Genomic DNA, 23,298 nt, shown 5'->3' with positions numbered 1-23,298 from the left:
TTCTGTTCACACTTTATTCATCAGTTCCTACAAGTCTTTCCACATTTCTCTGTTCTCTAACCCATGTATTTATTATAACACAACAGCACTCCATTATATTCACATTTTGTTCACCATTCCCTAATTGATGGACACTCCCTTAGATTCCAATTCTTTGCCATCACACAAAAAAAGCTGCTATAAATATTTTTGTATACATGAGTCTTTTCCTTCTTCCTGTCATGTCTTTGGGGATGTAGGTGGATCAAAAGATAGTAATTGTTTGAGCACAACTTCAAATTGCTTTCCATAGTAGCTTGACCAATTCACATTTCCATTTCTTTTCCTTTAAAAATCTTTTAAAATTAAATTTGTTTTTCAATTTACATTTATTTCCCTTCCCAAATTGGGAGAGGGAGGAAGAGATAAGAAAATAAAATTCTTTTAGCAAATATGCATAATTAAACAAAACAAATTACTGCACTGGTCAAGTTCAAAAACACATATCTCCTCTTGCATCTTGAAATCATTACATCATGATTAAGCAATTGTAAGTGGTCATTGCATTGATCAAAGTTCTTTAATCAAATTTCCTTAAGTGCAACTCTGATCATAACACCGATCTGTGCTTTAGTAAACTCCAGTGTTGTCTTATTGCCACTAGGATCAAATATAAACTTCCATGTTTTGAATTTAAAGCTCTCATAACCTGGTCCTATCCTATCCCTCATAATCTTCTTACCCCGTTCTCCCCCGCCCTGCATTCTATGGTTCAGTCCACTGGCCAGCTGGCTGTGGCTTTTCCTCAAACAATGGTCTGATTCCTAGCTCAATGCCCATTATATTGGTGGCCTCTCCGTCCCACAGTGCTCTCTCTCCACTTCCACCTCTTAGAATTCCTGCCTTCTTTTGAAATTCACCACCTTCTGCAGGTCTTTACTGACCCCTCAGATGTTAGCGTCCTACCTTCTTCAGTATTACTTAATTATATTGTATGTACTCATTTATCTACACATTGTCTCCAGCATTAGAATGTAACCCACTGGAGGGCAGGAATCATTTTTGCTTTTCTTTATAGCCTTAGCCAGCACAATGGTTGGCAAATAAACATTTTTTATTGATTGGCTAATAGAGTGACTGTAAAGTCTTCTAATCTCAATTTCCTCAATCCTTACAAGGAAAGTACTTTGTGAGATTGACATAGAGTGGTAGAAAGCACATCGGATTTGGAATCAAAGGATCAGAGATTAAATCTCCTGTCTACACTTTACTAGTATCTACATGATACTGGGCCAGTCACTTTCCATCTTTGGGCTTCTCATTTTAAAAATGGGATTGGGCTAGACAATTTCTAAAAAGCCTCTTCCAAGTCTTTATCTATAAAAGGGATACATCTTTAGCGCCTTTTATATTCTATGGGAAACCATCATCAATTTAAGAAAATGAATCCTGACCCATATATCAGAAAAAGACCACAGGGTCATATGAAAAGATGATGGAAAGAAATCAATGAAAGATAACAGAAGTTCAAAAATAAGCAAATTGGAAAAAAATTATGCTCTTCAAACTAAAAACATTTAAATTAAAATCAACATGAGGAAAGGAAAAAACATCCTATAAGAAATCTAATACCATAGAATTCTCATGGCAAGAAAAATATTTCCTTTCTCAGCAAGGAAATTCGACCGCTCCATGGAGTCCAAAGCAACAGAGAAGCATCAAAGCAAGAAGACAAAATGATCCTCTTCAAACTCCCATATTCCAGCAATAAGTGATAATGTAGAGAATTTTTTTTAAATTGGAGTCAAAAGATTCAATGAAATCAGGGTAGTAACTGGACAAATGCATCGTGACATCACTAATCTAAACTTCTATTCAATATTCCCCAAGGAATTCTCTGCTGTCTCTTTTACTTCCTCTCTTCTAATACTAAGCATGAGATCACAGAATTACAAAATCTTGAGAGTTCATTTGAGCAGCTATCTACATCTAGTTCTAGCCAGAAACTACAGATCTCCTCCCTATATCATATCTGGTCAGTTAACCTCTTTCTAAGGAGAGGAGACCCACCACCTTTGAAGGCAGCCCATTCCACTTTTGAAAAAGCTGATTGTTAGAAAGGTTTTTCTGGCTGTCGGTTAGAAAACAAGTGATTGGAAGTCCCCCCCCCCCATTTTCTGTAAGCTTTCAAATATCAACAGTCACATTTGCCATTTATTTCAAAATGTGTGGATGTAATTATCTCAATCACGAGCAAGCAGAAATTCATCAAAATCAGCCAATTATATTCTTATCATCTTCTCACTTATCTTAGACATCAACTCTTTGTTAGATGTTTGAAACTTTCAAGGTTTTTTACAGAGAAAAACGAAATGAGCCTGGGACTATGTTCCCTATAGATATTAGCCAAATGGTTGATTTGAAGCAGGAGACACTGTAGCAGTTCCCACGGCAGCTCTTTCCCTTCTTGATCCGCAGCAACCTGGCTTCTGTTTCTACTACTTGAATAATAGTAATATAGTTTTTAGAGAATCTTTTAACATTTACAAAGCACTTTAGATATATTATCTCATTTGATTCTTACCCTCACAAGAAATTGAGATATAGGGAGGTTATGTGATTTGCTCTGGTTGCACAAGTATAAGCATCAGAAGAATAATTTGAATCCAAGCCCCTTCTGACTCAAGGTGTAGCTTTCTTTGCACCATACCATGATGTTTCTGCTAAAACTGACCTCACTCTGTCACAGAGTCAATTAAATGGGATGCAATTTGGAGCTCATTTCTTCTCCTTATGGGGACCCTTCTATGTCTCCTCCCCAATTATAAAGAGTGTAACTTCTTCCTATTCTTCTTTTCCCCTAAGGCCATCTTGGTGAGGAATTAATTATGACATTGTACCCTTGGTTAAATGCCTCCAAGTCCTCATCTATATAAATGATAAAGTACAAGTAGATATCATTGATGATCTCTTCCATTCCAAATCCTATGACTACCTTATCAAAAATTATGGTTTTTTCTCTTATTCTTCTTGATCTTCTTGATGAATCAGACACTCTGGACCTACTGCTACTTCTTTAAACTCTCCGGCTCCCCTTCATTTCTTCAACTAATTACTTCTTGTGATTGGCAGGGTTTTCTCACCTCTATGACCGCTACATTTTGTCTCCTCAAACTTTTGCCATCCTCCTGTGCCATCTTCTGAGAGTCTGTCCTTTATTCCCTGTCTCAGAGCCTACTTCCACAGCCTCAATTATCACCTCTATTCAGATGACTCCCAGATCACCATTTCTTCACCCTTACCTCTAACTCCAATCCTACATATTCAGGTGTACAAGACTGTCTCTACTGGAACATCCTGTCAAACTTAGTCATGTTAAAGTGACTTCACTTCTGCCACTCTGCACAAACCCCTGACACTTGCCCCCTTGCTTGGGGGCAAGCAGATTCACTAATTTTGTAATTAGTGTAATTATAATTACCACTGTATTTTCCCTTAATCTAAGAAAAAAAAAACACCTTATAGTTATTTTTGACTTCTCCCTCTTTATCTATTGCATCTTATCCATTGTCAAATTTTGTCATTTCCCCCCTTCCCATATTAAATACACCTCAGACTGCTAGGTGTTACAGTGGATAGAGTACTAGGTTTGGAATCAGAAAGTCTTGAGTTCAAATCTGAGGTCACAGACTTACTAGTTGTGTGGAAAGTCACTTCACCTGTTTATCCTTGCCTCATCTGTAAAATGGGGGTTTTAATTTTATCTACAGTAAATTTATTAATTTATTATTTAAAATAGCACCTATCTCTCCCAGAATTGTTGTAGGCTCAAATGGGATGATAAATTTAAAACAATAAGAATAATGTCTGGCACATAGTAAATATAAAAATATATAAATGTCAGATATTATTATTATTAATCTTCTTTACTTACTGTCCACACATACAAGCTATACTCTTCCAATATATGCTCATTCTTTGTTTAAGCCGTTCCCTCTTCCATTTCTTGAGATCTAAAACCTATATTCTTTGCAAAAGAGTTCTTTCTTCTCCTTGACTTCTATTACTGTTAATGGTATACCATTTCCCCATTCATCCAGAATTCCAACTTTGAAGTCATCTTTAACTTTCCTTTCAACCTCCACATCCAGTCAGTCACAGAGTGAGCAATAATTCTTTCACCCTCTATCATACTGGTCCCTCCTTTCTATTCTTGTTGCTATCATCCTACTTCGGAATCTAAACAAAATCTCTTACTTGGAAGTCTTCCCGTCTCTTACCTCTACCCTTCAAATATATTCTACATGAAATCCCTAACTTGTCTTCCTCAAACATTTATTTTTAGCAAAAACAAAGAAAGTCAATGAGGCAGAAATGAGTGTAGGTGATATCTGTATGGAAGGAGAATAAACGGACCTTCCTAACTCAAAGTAAAAGATACAAAGATTCCCTAAAGCCTCTTTGAAAATCTAAAATTCTCTAATTCAATCTACATCTTTTGCTTAAAATCTCCAATAACTGAGTATTGCCCCGCAGATAAGTCCCAAACTTCTCAGGCTGGCACTCAAAACCCTCTGCAATGTAGCCTCAAGTTATCCTTCAAAACCAATTTTTTTTAAATTTTTTATTATATATATATATTTATAATATTATCCCTTGTATTCATTTTTCCAAATTAACCCCCCCTCCCTCCATTCCCTCCCCCCGATGACAGGCAATCCCATACATTTTACATGTGTTACAATATAGTCTAGGTACAATACATGTGTGTGAATATCATTTTCTTGTTGCACAATAAACATTATAATCCGAAGGTACATGTAACCTGGGCAGACAGATATTAGTGCTAACAATTTACATTCACTTCCCAGTGTTTCTTCTCTGGGTGTAGCTACCTCTGTCCATCATTGATCAACTGGAAGTGAGCAAAACCAATTTTCTACCACAAAACAACTGAGTCATTTACTCTGTCCTGAAACGTGTCTTTTTGCCTTCTTGTCTCCCTTCTTTGCTTATTCTAGTCTCCCTACCTAGATAGCTCTGTCCTTCTGGAAGGGACATACATCCTTTAAAATTCAGCTCATATATAACTATTGCATGAAATCTCAGACTGATGAAAACATATTCATCAAAGAATGTATGTCCCTTATATTCGCAAATGAACCTCTAAAGTTCATATTTACACATACATAATATGTATTATACACACATGCATGCATGCACACGTACATGTGCCTTGAACATAAGTAGTGAAATATTTCTATATGAATAAATCAAATATACAAGCTAGTCTGAGCATACTTCACCTGCAGTTCAAGCGTACCTTACCCCTCATATCTAGACTTACATAAGTCTTCTAATTAATCTACAGACCTCTCTTGCCTCTCTGTTTGCATGTCACAAACTCTCAATGATCACACCCCTGCTAGTGACATTTCTCAGCCCATTACTTTGTCATTTATTTTGTTTCTATAAGTATAGTGCAGTTAGCCCTGATAGAATGTAAGCTTCTTAAGGCAGAGACAGTTTATTTATCTCTGCATCCCTAGCATTTAGCCCATTGGCTGGCACACTGTGTAAATTTTCTCTCAAGATTTTAAGTGAGTAACAGACTTGGTAAAAATTACAAAAGTAGAGGAAAATCTGGCAGGAAAAAAAGCAAAATACAAAAACAAAAAATAATCTCTATATAAGCCAAAATAGTTGACTTTGAAGAAAAGAAACACAGAGACTAATGATCACGGGTTTCCCTGAAGAACGTAACAAATTAAAAAACCTGAACACGATAATTTAAAAAAAAATTAACATGCAAGAAATTGCTCAGTTCTGTATTTAGACCTTCTGAATATAGAAAACAAAATTACAATCAAAATATTGCCTCTAGAGAAAAAAAAGGCCTGCATTTCAAATTCCCATACTGTTAAATTTAACAATTCCAATGGCAAATTCTGCAAGCAGCCAGGAAAAACACTTACTCTGAACTCACTAGAAATTAAAGTAGGAAATGAAATAGTAGTATAATCCAAAAATCAAGCTGTAACAACCCCAACACACACATATACAGACATCAATGAAAATTCTGGGAAATCAGCAAAAGAAGCATTTGAAGCACTTCTGGAAAGAAAAACAACCAACCAACCAACCATGAGCAAAATACTGAATGGAGAGAAAACATGTACATATATGGTTAAAAATACAGAGACCTGTGCAAAGCACCAGTACACAAATACAAAATAACTGGGGAGAAGGCCCTAGAAACTGGCAAGACAAAAGAAAAGGTACCCACAGATGGAAGAGCCTAAGCTGAGTCTCAAAGGAATCCAGGGATTCCAAGAATCAAAGAAAAGGAAACAGAGAAGTGCTAGTGGAAAAGGGGAAAAGAATGTTATTGGCTAGGAGGACTAGACCCAAAGTATGGAGAGACATGCTGGAAGGGCAAGATGAGGGCAAGCTGTGAAGCACTTTAAATACCAGTGGCATAGAAACGGTGCTGAGGACAGAACATATTTCACCCAATCAAATTATCACAAAAATCAACTGCTTTACATGGCCTAATAAAAAGTCTTATTAAGAAAGGAATCCTGGACTGGAAACTGAGTGGATATGCATCTGCTGGAGAATGGTTGAAGTAAAGTGAGCAGAACCAGGAGATCACTGTGCACAGCAACAACAAGATTATACGATGAACAACTGTGATGGAGGAGCTCTTTTCAACACTGAGGTAATCTAAGGCATTTCCAATAGGCTTGTGATGGAAAATGCCATCCATATCCAAGAGAGAGGACTAGGGAGACTGAATGTGGATTGAAGCATATTATTTTCACCTTTTTGTCGTTGTTTGCTTTCTTGTTTTTTTCCCCTTTCTTATGTTTTCCCCCCTTTTGATCTGATTTTTATCGCAAAACATGACAAATATGGGAATGTTTTAAAGAATTGCATATATTTAGCCTATATCAGATTCCTACCCTCCTCCAAAAATGTCACCATTATAATACATCTGGTCATAGAACCTCTTTTGCTCAAAGTAAGGCAGGACCCTTTATGACCCAAGGCAATCCTTTCTACCTCAGTGGCTCTAATGACTTGGAAGCTTTCCTACACATCAAGCCTAAATCTACTGCTCTTTGACTTTGACCTACTGCTCCAGTTTTGCTCCAGAAAGTCAAACTGAACATGACAGTCTTTCAAATAGTTAACTACTACTACCTATCTCATCTTAACTCTTTCTTCTCTAAGCTAAACTTTGCCACTTCTTTCAACCGGTACTCTTATGGCACAAGATCAATGTTCTTTCTCAAATTTAGTCTCCAGAACTGTTCAGTTCTGTATTCAGTTCAGTATTGACTCCAGACAGTCTGATCAGAGCAGAGGACATTAAGATTAGCACTTCTTTCTGTTGTCTAAATCTCTACTTGAGAGAAATGAATGTATTCATGGTATCAGGTTTTATATTTACTATTTTTACCCTCAGAGTAGCCATTAATGGTGCTCAGCAATCCAGCTAGTTAGCTCAGTGCATAGAGTACTGGGCTTTGTATTGCCTCAGTTTTTTCAATTGGGAAATGGGGAAACAAGAGCACCTACTGTCTAGGATTGTTATGAGGATTAAATGAGAGAATATTTGTAAAGCTCTTAGCCCAGTGCTCAGCAAAGAGAAGCACTTAAATGCTTGTCCTGCTGGGGCAACTAGATGGCACAGTGGATAGATGCACCATGTCTCTCTTCCCCCAAGTCAGGAGGATCTAAGTTCACATCCATCTCAAATGCTTTACACTTACTAGCTGTGTGACTCTAGATGAATCACTCAACCCAATTGCCTCACAATAAATAAATAAATATATAAATGTTTGTCCTATTGTTGAACCTCTCCCCTCTCATACTCCTCTTTCATTCAAGCCCAGCTCCTTCTCTTCTTTAATGAAGCTTTTCTGAGTTACAGGTATTGATCTTGTTTATGTCTGAATTCCTACTATTTTTAGAGTCAATACCACGTAATTTACCACTTAAATAATCATCCTATCTTTTTCTTCCTGACTATATTGTAGGCTCCTGAAAGAAAGTATAAGTCACATCTGCAGCAGGAAGTATAAATCTTCACACCAAGTTCCACCTCTCCCCTCCCCCCACTAATAGTAAGAGCTAGGATTTAATTTTAGTTGTTTCTTTCTCACTTCCAGTTGACAGAGATTTTCAAGAAGAAAAATCATAACAATTCATGTTCATTTCTAAACAAATAAACCTGAGATAGAAATAAGTCATTAATTGTTAGAGGGGCTACAGGAAGACAGGAATATTAATATAGCTGTTTGTTGGAGCTCTGAATCAAATCTAGCCATTCTGGAAAGTAATTTGAAACCGTGCACCAAAAGTCACTAAATCATATTTATCTTTTGACCTGGTGATACCATTATTAACTCTATATCCAAATAAAAGAGAAATGACTTCTTGGCATAACAATATTTATGGTAGCTTTCTTTGTTGTTGCAGTGAGAACCAAAAATATGGGAGATATTATCGTATAGGAATGTAATGGAATATCACTGTGACAGAAATAATGATAAAGAGATGGTTTCAGAGAATCTTTAGAAGAGTTATATGAACTGATGCAGAGTGAAATGGGCAGGCTCTGGAGAACAAATTATACAATAGTAACACTGTAAAGACAAACAACTTTGAAAGATTTTAAGAACTGTGGTCAATGCAGATGCTGTTCATCTCCTAACAGGGAGGTGCAGATTCAGGATACAGACCAAAAAAACATATTTTTGGATTTGGCCAACATGAGAATTTGTTTTGCTTTAATACACATAAAATTGTTATAAGGTTTTTTCTTTGTTTGTTTGTTCGTTTTCTTTTTCAATAGGATAGTAAGGAAAGTGAAAAGAAGAAGTGTTAGCTAGTGTAAATAGCACTTTAAGATTTGCAAAAGTAACAACTTATTTTCATTCCTGTTTTACAGATGAGGAAACTAAGGCAGACAGCAGTTAAGTGACTTACCGAGGGTCACACAGTTAAGTGTCTGAGGCTGGATTTGAACTCAGGTCTTCCTGACTACAGGTCCAGCGCTCTATCCAATGCACCACCTAGCTGCCTAAAAAATAGATTTTTGTTCATTGAAAAAAAGTAATTACATTTAAAAAATTAAATATAAAGGCCCCCAGGGGCATGGCTAATCTTTCAAGAGCCAATGGCAAGTTGCCCTTCCAATTTTACCAGAAAACTTCTTCACATTTGTAAAGGAATAATAAGGCAAAGGTCTAGCTTTGCACTTTGTTTAATTCCACCCAGTTACCCACATTGTATTCTCTTTATTTTCTGGGATTACATCAACTGAGTTGGAAGGGAAGGGGGGTGGGAATCAACTCCTAAAGACATTCAGATTATCTGACTCATTTTTTCCATTACAGTCCCCTTACTATAACGGTGACCACAAATACACTTATTCCAAATATTATCTTTTTTATTTATAGCTTTGAAGAATTCTTTCCAATTATATTTGTGTAAAACAATATTTGAAGTTTCAGCTTAACTGATTAAAAAAGCAACTTGGCTCCCGCTGTATACATTTTCTGGCCAATTTAAAAATTCTTATTAAATCAATGAATCAGGAACCAGTATAATTGTTGAAAATAAATTTTATGTCTAAGCGTTAATACTATTTTAAAAGTTTTTAATTTTCCAATTCAGCACAAACTATTGCATTAAAATTGAGTTTTTACATCCAAATTCTTGCGACCAAAACAGAGATGATGCCACAATTCAATTTTTTCTTTAAAAAAACGACAAACCTTGGGCTCAGAATTAAACAGTAATTGCTAACCAGGCTTACAGCACTTGAGGACATCTTAATTTGTTTCAGTGTTATTCCCAAAACAAAACTAAAATGATTTAGCAGTTTATAGCTCTTCTGTTACACACAAAAAAGCAGCAGTATAGCATGGTGAATAGAGAATTGGCCTCAGAGCCAGGACGATGCTGGCTTCTCATATGCTGCCTGGGTGACAGCCTTTTAGTACTCTATCTAGGCAACTCTCTAAGAGCCACAAGTTTCTACCTGAATTGGTAAAGGAAGTTTCTTCATCTGGGAATTCCTTACAACAATGAAATACCAAGGACTTGATTCCCATCCCCATCACCTTCCAGCCCAGTTGATGTAATCCCAGAATCCACAGATTCCGTCCCTCTTCCCATATTATATATCTGTGTCCACATCTATTACAGAGTAAATGAATCCTCCCCTAAAATCCCACTCTGGTGTCTCATGAAGGCCCGGTTATTGTGTTTTCTGTCGTTTGGGACATGGTGACCTGTACTGGAATGGTTTGCCATTTTTTTCTCCAGCTCACTGTTTTGCAGATAAGGAAATTGAGACACACAGGGCTAAGTGACTTGTCCAAGGTCACACAGCTAACAAGTGTTTGGCGCTGCCTAGCAAGATGAGCCTCCCGGACGAGGGGCAGCTAGGTGGCGCAGTGAATAGAGCACCAGCCTTGAATTCAGGAGGACCTGAGTTCAAATCTGGTCTCAGACACTTAACACTTCCTAGCTGTGTGACCCTGGGCAAGTCACTTAACCCCAGCCTCCAAAAAAAAAAAAAAAAAAAAAAGATGAGCCTCCCGGACTCCAGACACAGCCCATGGTCCACTGTGCCATCCAACTGTCCAAAAACGAGTGGCACTCCATCCCAGAGAGGGTTCAAACCCGCACTCCTGGGCTCAGAAGGCCACTTCCTTGTCCTTTAGGCCACTGGAGCTTCCTGTTGATGGCTTAGACCAGTCCACAAGTTCTTGAAGCTTCTGTGCCAGCAAGTTCTCTCAAGTTCCCCTCAAGCTGGCCTGGCATTTGGCATGGGCTCCACAGCCTACTGAAGTTTAGAAGTTCTTGAGCCCCAAGGCTGGCTATAATTCATTGCTGGGGTTCAGCAATACAGGAAAAGGATCTGCTAAAGCATAAGCGTGTCAGAATATGCACTGAGAAAGGAGCTCCAATACCAATCCAACCGCTCCTCCAGCGTGGGCAGCACAGAGATGTCACACTAGATCTGGGGGTCAGGGGAGACAGAGAAAGGAATGAAGCCGCGTTGTGAACACCACACAGGACGGATTCCCACCAGGGAGGAATGGCCCTTCTGCCCTGTGCGGCATAACATTTTTTTTTTTTTTAAAGAGAAGTAGGAGCTCAGAGTTAGTCCCTGGGACTAACCACTATTCCAAATTTAACTATCTCAGTATTACAGATCATGGGCAGGGCAACCCTCTAGGAATCCCACAGATGATTCATGATTCTTGAATGAGAATGCTGAATGTGAAGTAGCAAAGAAGCAATTCCAGAGACTGCAATGTCTAACTATTTTAAATGGTATGTTTTAAGGGGAAGCTAATACCAAAGGGGTGATAACAGATGTTTAACAACCAGTTAGTGACAGTTCCTAAGCAAAACCTCCAAGTCTGCTGAGTAGCAAATAGTAATCTATGTAATCAACACAGGACTACAATTATTTTTTTCAGAAGAGATTCTGAAAGTGAATTGAGATTCCAGAGACAAGAAAATATAATATGCAGTAAATAAAACCAAGTTAAAAAGCATTCTGCAACCAACTTTGTCAATGGATAAAGGAGGAAAAGTGCATATATTGGAATAATTCCATTTTCATTCAACATATTAAGAACTCAGAGGAACCAGAAAGAAAAGTTGGGATATTTCTTCCATGGTACAAAAAGCCAAAAGACTGATACTTAGCACCCTAAGTCTGCTATTCTGAATTGGAATATTGGGGGAGGGGAAGAACATGCCTATGCTAAAGGAAAAGTCAAATATAAATTTCCTAATATAATCAAGTTCATGATGTACAAAATTTAAAAAAAGATATTCTTTTTCAAGACAAAATTAGAGTAGAAAGCTAGGTATGGAAGAAGAAAACAGAAGAAACTAGAATAGTTGGGACAAATTAGAAAAAGCTTTTTTAGAATAGCAGGTACTGACACAGCTTTTCAATAAAAAGATTCCCCATTTAAATTTAAAAGTGGGTTGTTGCTGCTTCTTGAGTGAGTAAGGAAGAGCTGTTTTTACTCGAGTATATGGGAGATAATAAAAAGTGTAATATAACTAAAATTTGCATGATGTAGAATTCTTTTACATTTTTAACTATTCAACAACAATATTCTTTTGGTAATTAAGTAAAATTAAATAATTATTCTTTCCTTTAGCTGGGATCCAAAATGAACTGATCTTATACTGGATTCCATTCCATAATGAATTTTATGATAGTGATGCTTTAATGTAAATTTTAATTAATGAACTTTTAAAACTATTTTTATATTCAGTATTTCCTCAAATCATAGAAGTATTTTTCTACTCCATCTTCTCTGAATACAAGTCTGGATACAATATTGCTAGGTCTAGTTTAGTATGGACAATGAATCCTCTGAAATACTCCCATATATTTGAAATTGCAGTATTCAAAATTATAATTATGGAAAATATGGTCAATGATCCCAGCTCAATGTAGTTATGAATAATCCTTTCATATCAGGGGTTGCATTATTTATACCAACCAGGACTTGCTGACTCAAATATACAAAGCAAAAACAAAAACAAAGGATCTCCAATTTCTTTTTTTTTCCAAGTAATTTTTTTTACCTGAGGTCTGCCATTGAGTAACACAATATAGAGATCAATAATACACAAATGTCCAAACATCAATAGTAAGGTCCAGTTGTAGAGAACACTGTAGCTTATTCCCCAAGGCATAAAATCATCTATTTTCTTATCTACATCAAAGCTATAAGTACAATCCAATACATAGCATTGGAAAACTTTCTATGTGGGCTAATGTCATTATCACCATTCTCCTCATTTTCTCATAAAATTGAATAAGATCCCTGACTAGAAGTTACTTTTATATCTGAGACAGAAGATTAACAAAACACATTTCAAAACCTGCTTGTTTACGCAACTAGACAAGTCCCTTCAATTTTCCTTTACATGAAGTTACACACCTAGATGTTGGGCTCATCACTTGGCTCCATATCCTCTCAAAGGAGTCAAAAAAGTGATATGAACAATTTTTCAAAAGAAGAAATGCCAACTATTAACAATCATATTGAAAAAATATACCAAAAAGCTAGTAAGAGAAACAAAACCTATTTCACCTCATGCCTGCCAAAGTGACAAAGATAATGAAAAGTGGAAATAATCTGTTTTGGAGGGGTTGCATGTCAGGCACACTAAATACTATAGAGAGATAAATGAATTGGTACAAACACTCCAAAAAACAAGTTAGAATTATGTAAGAAAAATTATTAAGCTGTTCTTCCCCTTTGATGCAGCAATCCCCATTAGTGGGCATGTACCAAAGACAAAAAAAGAACAATCCCAATGATATCAAAACATTGATAGCAGCACTTTTGGTAACAAAAAAATAGAAATAAAGTTGATATCCATAAACTGAGGAGTGGTTGAATAAAGTATCATATGAAAGTAAAAGTGTATTTACTATCCTGTTAAAAAGACAAAATATAATAAGTTCAAGAAATATTGGAAGATTTGTATAAAATAGGAAAGAGTGAAGCAAACAAAAAAAGCATGAGAATAATACAGGTACAATGACTACATGTAAATGCAAACAATTCTAAAAAGAGATGAACACCGATTAAATTCAATGATCAATACTGATTCCAGACGCCAGATGATGAAATAAATCTTCCTTCCTTTGTAGTAAGAGGAGGATGGGTGGCAAATCACACATGTCAAATGTGACAAATATGGGTGCTATATCAGCTGCTTTTCATTATTACAAGGGAAATGGAGGGGAGGGGAAATATTCTGAAATAACTGTTGATTTAAAAGACACTAATAATTTTACAACAAAAATATGCATATCATATTTCATACATGAATGAAAAATTCCTATCTCTCTAGAGAAATGTTTATATATATTTCCCTAAGCTATTGATGGTTTCATAATATTATCATTAAGGAACCTAATTTTTTTGCCCTTTAAAATTCTGCTTCTTTCCAAGGACCACCATCTCTAAAGCAATTTTTGCTTTCTATTCCAGCCATGTGTCCACACACCAAAGACCACCAACACAAAGACAGCCATTTTCTCAAATGATAGAATTAAACACTAGGTTTTGTCCAAAGTATATATATTCTCCATTCGATAAAAGGTACTTTACCTGTATTTCAGAATGGCAAGTCCATCTTAATCGATCCATGAAGCATGCCCATCAATTGGTAACTAAAGTGAATTTGTCCAGCAGAATGTAAACTGCACAAATGTAATCTAACTCCTAGGCGGCGTTCCTCAAATCATAAATGTATCCTTTCAACCCCTTTTCATCTCTGAATACTATAACTGCAAATACACAGATCTATGAGGGAAAAATATATACTCTACATTTTTTTCGTTTTCAATGATTTTTTCCAAACACAAAGGAAGCTCTCCTTTCTGAGGGACTCTGAGAAGAGCACATGTTTGATCTGCCCACCCTATAACACAAAGCTTTCACTTTAGATAACATGAATGTCTACTACTGAACTGGAATGTGAGGTCATGACAAACCATTTAGGCCAGACACACTAACAACGTATTCCCTATGGGGAAAGAGGGAGGATTTTCTTTAGGTAAATATTATAAATACTATTTGCCTTCTTTCACCAAAACATTTTCCACAGTAATCCCAAAAGGGCTGCTTGACTGACCAACTGGGACTAAGATACTGGGAAACATAGGACAACAACCCATTAGGCTACTGAAAATCTGATAGGATAAAGCATAGTCTGGTTAGCTAAATCAAGATGGAAGGATTACCGAGTCTGGTGTTCATAGCTATTCAACGAATGTGCATTTCCATTATGATGATTGATAACATTATATTTCAGGAAATAGGGAATCCAGAAGGGACAACCTCTCAGATTCATAAAAGTTTCCAATATCCTTTCAATGTAATGTCAATTATTATTTTCTTTTTTTAACCTTTTTTTTTTTTCAATTCATAAGTATTTGATCTTTTTCCTTCCCATAATCTCTTCACCAAGGGAGGGGTGATGAGATAAGAGATTGGAAAAAGAAAAAAAAAATTCCCTGTAACAAAATATGTACAATCAAGCAAAGCAAACTCACTTTAGCTATGTTAGAAAATGTATGTCTACATCTGCATCTTGGCCCTATCACCACTTTATCAGAAAGTAAAGAACATGTCTCTCAACCAGTCCTCTAGAATCATGATTGGTCTGTACACTAATGAAAGTTAGTCTTTCAAGGCTGTATTTACAATGTTGCTATGATATAAATTGTTCTCCTGGTTCTGCTCATTTCCCTCTGGATCAGTTGACATAAGTCTTTCCAGGTTTCTCAAAAACTATTCCTTTTAACATTTTTTATGGCCAAATGATTTTCCATCATATTAAAATACCATAATTTATTCAGTCATTTCCCAATTAATGGGTACTTCCTCCCTCAATCTGTAGTTCTTTACCACTACAAAAAGAGTTCCTATAAATACTTTTTGTATGTGAGTCTCTTTCTTCTTAAAAAACAAAACAAAACAAAAAAACCAAACCTCTTTGGGGATATAGGCTTACTATTAGTATCACTGAGTCAAAAAAGATACACAGTTTAGTGACTTTTGGGACATGGCTCCAAATTGCTTTCCAGAATGACTAGACCAATTTTCACAGTATTAGTTTCCCTATTTTCCCATAGCCCTGCCAGCACTTGGCATTTTTGACAATCTTATGGAAGTAAGGAATGGCTTTAATTGGAATTCCTCTAACTATGGATGATTTATAACATTTTTAAAAAACCGAAATGCTGATTACTTGAATTTCTTCCTTTGAAAACTGCCCAATCAACAATTATTTTTTGAAATATTTTTTCAATATTACAACTTGATTCTTCCATCCAAATTTACCATTTATTTAGTGTTTAAGTGTTAAAGCACTTTTAAGAGTCAATGAAGTTCAAGTTGAAACAACAAACTCTTTAATTAGATCTTATGCTATAGTGTAGATAATGTACAAGTTCCCTAGGAGAAGGGACTACCCCTATTCCTGGTTGCTTAATACCTAATAGTTGAGCTACATTTCTGAATGAAACAAATCAACTGCTTAGTTTCCAAAACACTGACTACAATTTGACAGGATAGGACAGTGTCAATCTTCCTGCCCCTTCTCAGGTATCCACAGTCCTTGTGTGTGTTCTGTACATGTGAGGTACTTAATGAAAATCTACAGCTCGACCTACACTGAGATCTGTTAGAATGTTCCTGTTCCTAAGGCCATGCCAATAAAGGCCAGTTGACTTGAAAAGCCAACAGCAAATTCTATGTTTGTTCAAAATCATCAATCAACCAAGTATCTATGCACCTCACATTGTCTAAATAAACAAGATCAATATTGCAGAAAATCCCCCCCCCCAAAAAAAAAGGTAGTGGCTGGAAATACACATAAAGGTTCAGAAGTCTCTTCTCCATTATCATGACCATAAACAAGAGAAAAATTACTTTAGGTCTCTGTAAGTGCTGAAGGAGGAGTAGTAATCTAAGGGCATTCTCTAAACATTACAGGTGTTCTGAAAGCCTTCAGGAAATTCATAGGGGTGGAGGAGAAGAACCTAGGACCCGAGACAGGAAATATCAATCAACATTTCACAGATTGCTCAAATTTTCTCTTCTTTGCCCTTATAAAAGACTTCCTTTCCTTCCATGAGGCCAAGACAGAAATCATTCCTGAGATCAGGAGCTCCAGATGAAACTTGGTGGCTCACAAGCTGCTTGCCAACCGAGTTGGGTGTCAAATGTAGTTCAATTGGATCAGGAATTCTGAATCTTTTTTGCATCATGGACCCCTTAGTGGTCAGATGAAGTTTATGGAACTGGTCTCAGAATAAAGATTTTAAAATGCATCAAATAAACCACATAGGACTACAAAAGAAAACAATTATATATATAAAAAAACAACAACAAGAACTACCAAAAAAAACAATTATATCAAAATATGTATTTTTAAAGTTCATGGAGCTCAAATCAAGGATCTTAGAACTAGGGCAATCTCAAAGAGCTGAGGTGGTCAAGACAGAGATCCAGAGCAGAGATGAGGCTAAAGTTTTGGGGACATGCCATAGACAGACCAGCCAATATCATACACACCAAAGAGAGACTCAACAGTACTAGCAACTGTGGGGAAATCTCAGAAATAACCAGATGGAGATGCATGCGATTCTCAAACCATAATACTATACCCCTAACCCATTTTCTCTGATTATTTGTCCAGTCAATCTGGCTAAGTCCTCTTCAATTTTTCTCTTTATGTCCTAGGCAGGAATAATTGGGAGGATTGAAATGATGACCAAGAAAAGCAGCTATGTGATAGTTATGCTACAAAGCAACTCTTTTACATATGGATTTTAATTGATCACATGGAAATGAAAGTCAATTATTACCCCTATCTCATATGTGAGGAAAGTCAAGCAAGCTGCCTGAATGCATGATATCAAATTTAGAGAAGAGATGAGAGATGGCCTATTTTACTAAGTCTGCTATGTATTTGATTGATATCCTGTTCCTAGATCTGGATTAGGAACCCAAGAAGTCAAGAGCTGCCTTATGATGGATCCATTATAAATTACATGCCCTAACTAGTTAATTAGTAAAGTAACAAACAACTAACTAGCTTTTTCTGTAGATTGCTAAAAGCCACTGTATCTGGCTTATTTTCTGCTTCCATCCCACCAGATCTACTCTCACTTCACATTGCCCATTCACAAAGAAGGTACTGATCTTTGCTCCATCTAATGGTGTATGTCTTCAGGGAATTTTCTTAATCATTTGGTAAATAATTCCAATTCCAACATGTTGCAACTGCTAGGCCACCAACGTGTTTAAAAATTATCTCTGAAGTTTCTACTTCAATAGTTACAAATTTGAGGTTTGCTATATCAAAGGATGAGTACTAAGAATTGAATGATTGCCATAAAGAAATAAGATGAATTGGTACATAGGATTTGGATCTGAAAAGAACTTTAGAGATCAAATTAAGTCCAAAGCATCTATTCTTAAAAATGAAGGAGCAGAGACCCAACAAACAACAAAGCTAAAGGGCAAATTTGTACAAGGTAACAGAACCAGGCCTCAGACCCAAACTGGGTGTTCTAACTCCAAAATGTTAAGAAAACATCTGTTACGTCTAATTAATTATGAGATAAAGTACTGAATAGCCTTTTTCTGCCCACAGCTATTTCAAGGACTAGGCAGGCATCAGTAGGATCCTGGATATTCTCCTCCTGTACCATCTTACCATGCCCATCACAACTCCTGAAAATCATCAAAGTGCTGATGTCCCAATTGGGTGTCTTGAAGGACGGGGATGCAGTTTCATGCCTAAGAGAGAACAGGCTGTCACCAAGATCTCGTGCTCATGCCACAAATCACTTAATTTCCTCAAGTGGGGAGAACACTCAAATCTACAAAGGGATCCTGTCCTTGCTGCAGGAAACCTCTGTGGGCAACATGCTGCCCAGCTCAGAATCACAAAGGGCGCCCTGCCAAAGGGGCTTGTCAGCTCGGTCTGGGCACAGCTTCCCCTGCGCCAGAATGTGACAGTGTGGTAGTGCCTGACTAGTCTGGAGATTTTCTGTGAAAACTAGAAATGTTCAGATTTAATGGAAGAAGAAGGAAAGGCCAGAGGGTCTATTTTCCCATCAACCAAACAATATATTTAAACAGAATTAAATATAGTAATTCCTTCCATGCACATTATGTTGGAATTAACTGAATAAGAAGACGATATTAGTACAACCTCTAAATCTAGAAGAATGTCTACCAAATATATGCTGTAATCTAACTCTCAGATGAGTTTTAGGCTTAAAAAGATGTCAAGGATAATAAAGAAAATTCTTTGCCTATGTTTATTAGGAATAGGTATTTTTTCATCAGGGGTCAAAGATTCATTTTTATACACCAAGAGCAGTATTAATATACAATACTAATTAATTAAGCATAAATCTCTCACATGACTTCTTAAACATCTGGATTCATTAAGCTCCAATACATCATACCCATTTTCTAAATATGAACAGAATCCTCTCTCTCCACACACACACACACTTAACTCACTAAACAGACTTCTAAATAAAGATTTGGAGTTAGTTTCCCCCCTAAACAAAAGTAGCTATATAGTAGGTACTAAATAAATATCTGTGGTTTGAATAACGACTGGATTGTAAACAATATATAATTTGTTTAAGGATCTAAATTCCCAATAATGTGAGTTAGCTAAGTAAGGATTGGAATTGGCATAATGGGGTGAATATCAGTATCCTTACAACTTATCTCATAAGGGTGGTTTCTACAAAGCTAAAATAAAATAATGACTATTAAGAGATTTCAGCACTCTGGGATGTTATATCAGATAAGCTGCCTTTTCAAGTAAGAAATCCTTAAATTAATGGCTAAAAATCAATGGTTGAATAAGGGAAAAGGCAGAAATGTTTAAAATTCTTTTTTTCTGTTTTGTCATTTGAGTTGAGGATGAATTATTCTACAGAATAGAAAATAACTAAAAATAAAATTTCCTTCAAATCTAAGAAACATAAAACATCCATTTTTTGGTTGTGTGTGCATGTTTTAAAAATAGCTCATAATATTGAGAGATTTATCTGTATCACTTAGAAAGGACTACAGATTCCTTTAAGTAAATCCATCAATAGGTAAAATCAAACCATTACAAAATAAAAACAAAATTTTAAAAGAGGACTTTCATGCAACTTTCACAAATATTCTCCAAAATACCCTTCCTCTAAAGCAGAACCATATACCCTGCTCAGCATCTAAGGTTTTGGTTACAAAATATGCAGATTTGTTTACAAAACCTTTACCTTTCACCCAGAAGAGTTAGTTCATATTTCTTTGGTTCTGTCATTACATAGCACTAGAGAAATTTAAAACCAAGGCAGATAAAAATGTAAAATTTCAGAAATAATTAGCAGACCTACTGCAACTTACAGTATTTCAAGGTCTGACCTAGGATGCTATTTATTTTTCCAGAGCCTTCCTTCAAATACTAAAGCCACCTTGAGAAAGATCATTTTATCCTTAAATCATCCATTTGCTACTTTTAAAAAGCAGCTAGTTATGTACAAATCAAAATTATTTCTACTCAGAAGAAAAGCTCAAATGTAAGGAAGTAAAAGAAGAAATTAAGAAAGGGAAAATTAAGAAAAGGAAAAGAACAGAAAAGAAGAAATTAAGAAAAATAAAGGAAAGAAATTAAGAAAGGAAAGGAAGAAAGGAAGGAAAGAAAAATTAAGGGAAGAAAGTAAGAAAAGGAAAAGGAAAGAAAGGAAAAGAAGAAAGTAAGAAAAGGAAAAAGAAAACAATCAGACCAGCTTTTTCTTATCTCTTATCTCCTCTAGAAGCACACCGCCGCGCCGCGCCGCCCCCCCCCCCCCCCCCACACACACACACGGATGCTGCACAGAAAGGACAACTTCCAGAGCACTTTCAGGAGTGCCTTTCTATACTACGGCGGATTCAAACTTCACTTACCCTCCCCTTCCACAGTCTGCTCTACGCTTCATGCTCCCCACACAGAGACGAGGAAGCCCCAGGCAGCCTCTCTGGGGTCCTGCTACTTTCTGATTAGCAGAGGCTTTCTCCAGTCAAAACCAAACTCCCGATCCCCCTCCCCCAGAGCAGCACGTAAAACTGAAATCTCCCGCCTCCCCCTGCCCAGTCCCAGTGACAGCCCCCCCTCCCAGCTTCCCGCCTATCCCCCTCCGCCCCCGCCCGCTCCAAACTCCTGGGCCACCCCCAGCTAACAGCCCCAGCTCGCCGGGGACTCGGCTCCGGCTCCGCTCCCGGACTCGGGCTGCAGACCAGAGCCCCCCAAAGTTTCACAACCGGAGAAAACAACCATTTTCCGTCCAGAAGAGGAGAAAGAAGAGCGTCGGTCGCCCCCAGCCCGGCTCCTCCCGCACCATCTCCCCCTCCGCTAAGTCCTTTCCGTCTCTGTCTGTCTCTCAAACGTACTCACGCGGTTCCCGAGCTCCGGGTCCGAGCGGAGGGGAGGCAAAAGTAAAACCCAGGGGTCCTGTGCATCGGGAGGTGTCCAGTGCGGGAGACAAAGGCTAGACGGGGAAAAGGCACCAGGCGGGCGCCCCCATCGCGCCGCTTCCAACGGACCCGCGGCGCTGCTGCGTGGAGAGCAAAGCAGCCAGTTCCCCCCTCCAGGAGGTGCAGGGCAGGGCTGCCGGCCCCCCCCCCGCCAGACGCCGCTGCCCTCCCGTCCCTCAGGCCCCCGGCCGCCGGGACCCCGCCAGCGCCCGCCTCATCCGTGGGGCAGGACTGGGCTGGGCCGGCGGCGCGGAGGAGGAGGAGGAAGAAGAGGAGGAGGACCGGGAAGGGACGGGAGGGGGAAGAGAGGAGGGGGAAGCAGAGCCCGTCCGGGCCAAGCTGTCGGGGCAGAGCCGGGGCCACCCCCGCCTTTCTTTTCCCTCCCAATTTGGGCAGCAGCCGCGCGCGCGCGCGCCCGCTGCCCGCCGGGGGGGGGGGGGGGGGACAAAGCGGGAGGGGACGGCGCGTCCGGCCCCGGGCTCTTCGAAGAAGCCGGGCCCGGCCCCCTCCCCCACCGCCGTCTCCCAAGCCCCCCCTGCCGCTCCTCAGAGGCCCCTCCGGGTCCCCAGCACTCCCACAGCCGCCAGTTTTCTGTCCCTTCCCCGCCCCGGGCCCCCCAGTTTTCAGTCCCTCCCTGCCCCGGCTCCCCCCCACTTCTAGTTCCTCCCCTTTCCTGGACCCCCACCCAAGTACTCGGTTCTTCTTCTTCCCCAGCCCCTAGCTCTCGGGGGCTCCCTTTCCCGAGGCCCCCTATCTCTTGCCAGCTCTCTCCCCACCCCCAGGTCACCCCCATCCCGGCCCCTCAGGACTCTGGTCTCCTCCCTCTCCGGTCCCCCGGTTTTCAGGGCCCCCCTCCCGGGTCTCAGACCCCAGCTCCCGGGCCCTCCCGTTTTTCGTTCCCCCCCTCCACGGGTCCCCCAGCTATTAGTTCCTCCCTCCTTCCGGGCCCCTCCCTCTTAGACCCCACCCACCTTACTCCCCCTACAGGACCCCTCAATTCTAGAGGTCCTCCCCGATCCCTCAGTCTCCCCTCAGCGGAGCTTCTAGCCCCCCGGACTCCCCTTCCTCCAGGACTCTCCAGGACCCCGCCCTCCTTCCCCTTTAAGGATTCCCTTCGCCAAGTTCCCCAAGCCCCTAGCTCAGGACCCCCTCCTCCCTCTTCAAGGACCCCAAGTCTTCTCTTAGACCTCCAACTCCCCCTTCAAGAAGCTCCAATCATCTCTCAGGAACCCCATCTCCCTCTTCTAAAAGCCCCCAATTCTCTCTCAGGACCCTCTCCATCTCCTCCTTCAAGGACCCCTCAGGACACTCCCCCTTTAAGAATTCCCAGTCCTCTCCCAGGACGACCCCGTAAACCCTTCAAGAGCCCTCAGCCCTCCCTCTCAGGTCTCCCCATCTCTGCCTCTAAGAACACCTGCCTTGAGGGATCCCTTATCCCCGTCTGCCAGGGTATCCCGGGATCCTCCCAATCCCCCCGGTAGTCCCCCGCCCCTCAAGTCTCCAGAAGCCCCTCAAGTCTCCCTCTTCATGACCTTCAAAGTCCCCTCCCCGCCCCTTCCCCCCACTCACCCGTCCCGGGGCCCCTGGGAGCCCCCGTCTCCTCTTCTTCCTCCTCCTCCTCCTCCTCCTCCTCCTCCGGGCCCCCGGCCCGTCCCGCTGCCGCCGGCCGCCTCATGTGCACCTCATGGTCCCGCCGCCGCCTCCCCGCCCCTGCCGGGGGTGGTCGCCTCCTCCGCCGTGAGGGGTCTTCGGGGCGAGGCCCGTGCCGCCGCCGCTCCAGCCTCCGAGCCCGTGCCCGCAGCTCCCGCAGCCGCTTCCTCCGGACCCGTCAAGGCGCCTGCGCAGAGGGGCCCGAGCAGGGGCTGGGAGGGGGCGGGGGTCCCGTCTCGGGAGTAGCGGGGAAGTGGCCCCGGAGCTGCTGAGCCGGCGGAGCGCTCCCTGGCCTTGGAGGCACGCCCCTTCCACACACCCCACACACGCGTGCAACGTGTGTGTGTGTGTGTGTGTGTGTGTCTGTGGGTGTGTGAGCGCGCGCCCAAGCTGAATTCTTGCGCTAGGGAGGTCCATGCCTAGATCCTTGAGGGTCGGGGGGCTCCGAGCATTTCCCCTGGTCTAGACGCCTGGGGAGGGGTGGGGGAGGGGCGCCCAGGGTCACACTCGTGGGCCCCCAGAGGGGTCTTGGCCAAACATTGTGCTTTCACGG

General features: G+C 40.0%; 1 protein-coding gene across 6 annotated transcripts in view; it reads right to left on the bottom strand.

The window, feature by feature from the left end:
- Window positions 1–22,988, bottom strand: part of GJC1 (gap junction protein gamma 1) — a 36,828-nt gene extending 13,840 nt beyond the window's left edge. The window contains exons 1-2 of one of the 6 annotated variants that reach the window (XM_074261079.1): window positions 22,665–22,682; window positions 8,977–9,070 (exon numbers count right to left, since the gene is read on the bottom strand). The gene's annotated coding sequence lies outside the window, so the exon portion shown is untranslated. Of the gene's footprint in view, window positions 1–8,976; window positions 9,071–20,528; window positions 20,594–21,011; window positions 21,462–22,664 lie in introns of those variants that run through there. The other 5 variants (XM_074261078.1, XM_074261081.1, XM_074261080.1 and 2 more) reach the window with 5 other exon arrangements.
- Window positions 22,989–23,298: the final 310 nt, after the last annotated feature.

This window comes from Sminthopsis crassicaudata, chromosome 4 (genome assembly GCF_048593235.1).
Source record: "Sminthopsis crassicaudata isolate SCR6 chromosome 4, ASM4859323v1, whole genome shotgun sequence".
NCBI lineage: Eukaryota > Metazoa > Chordata > Mammalia > Dasyuromorphia > Dasyuridae > Sminthopsis > Sminthopsis crassicaudata.
Note: the sequence above shows the minus strand (reverse complement) of the source record. Positions and strands in the feature narration are given on the sequence as shown.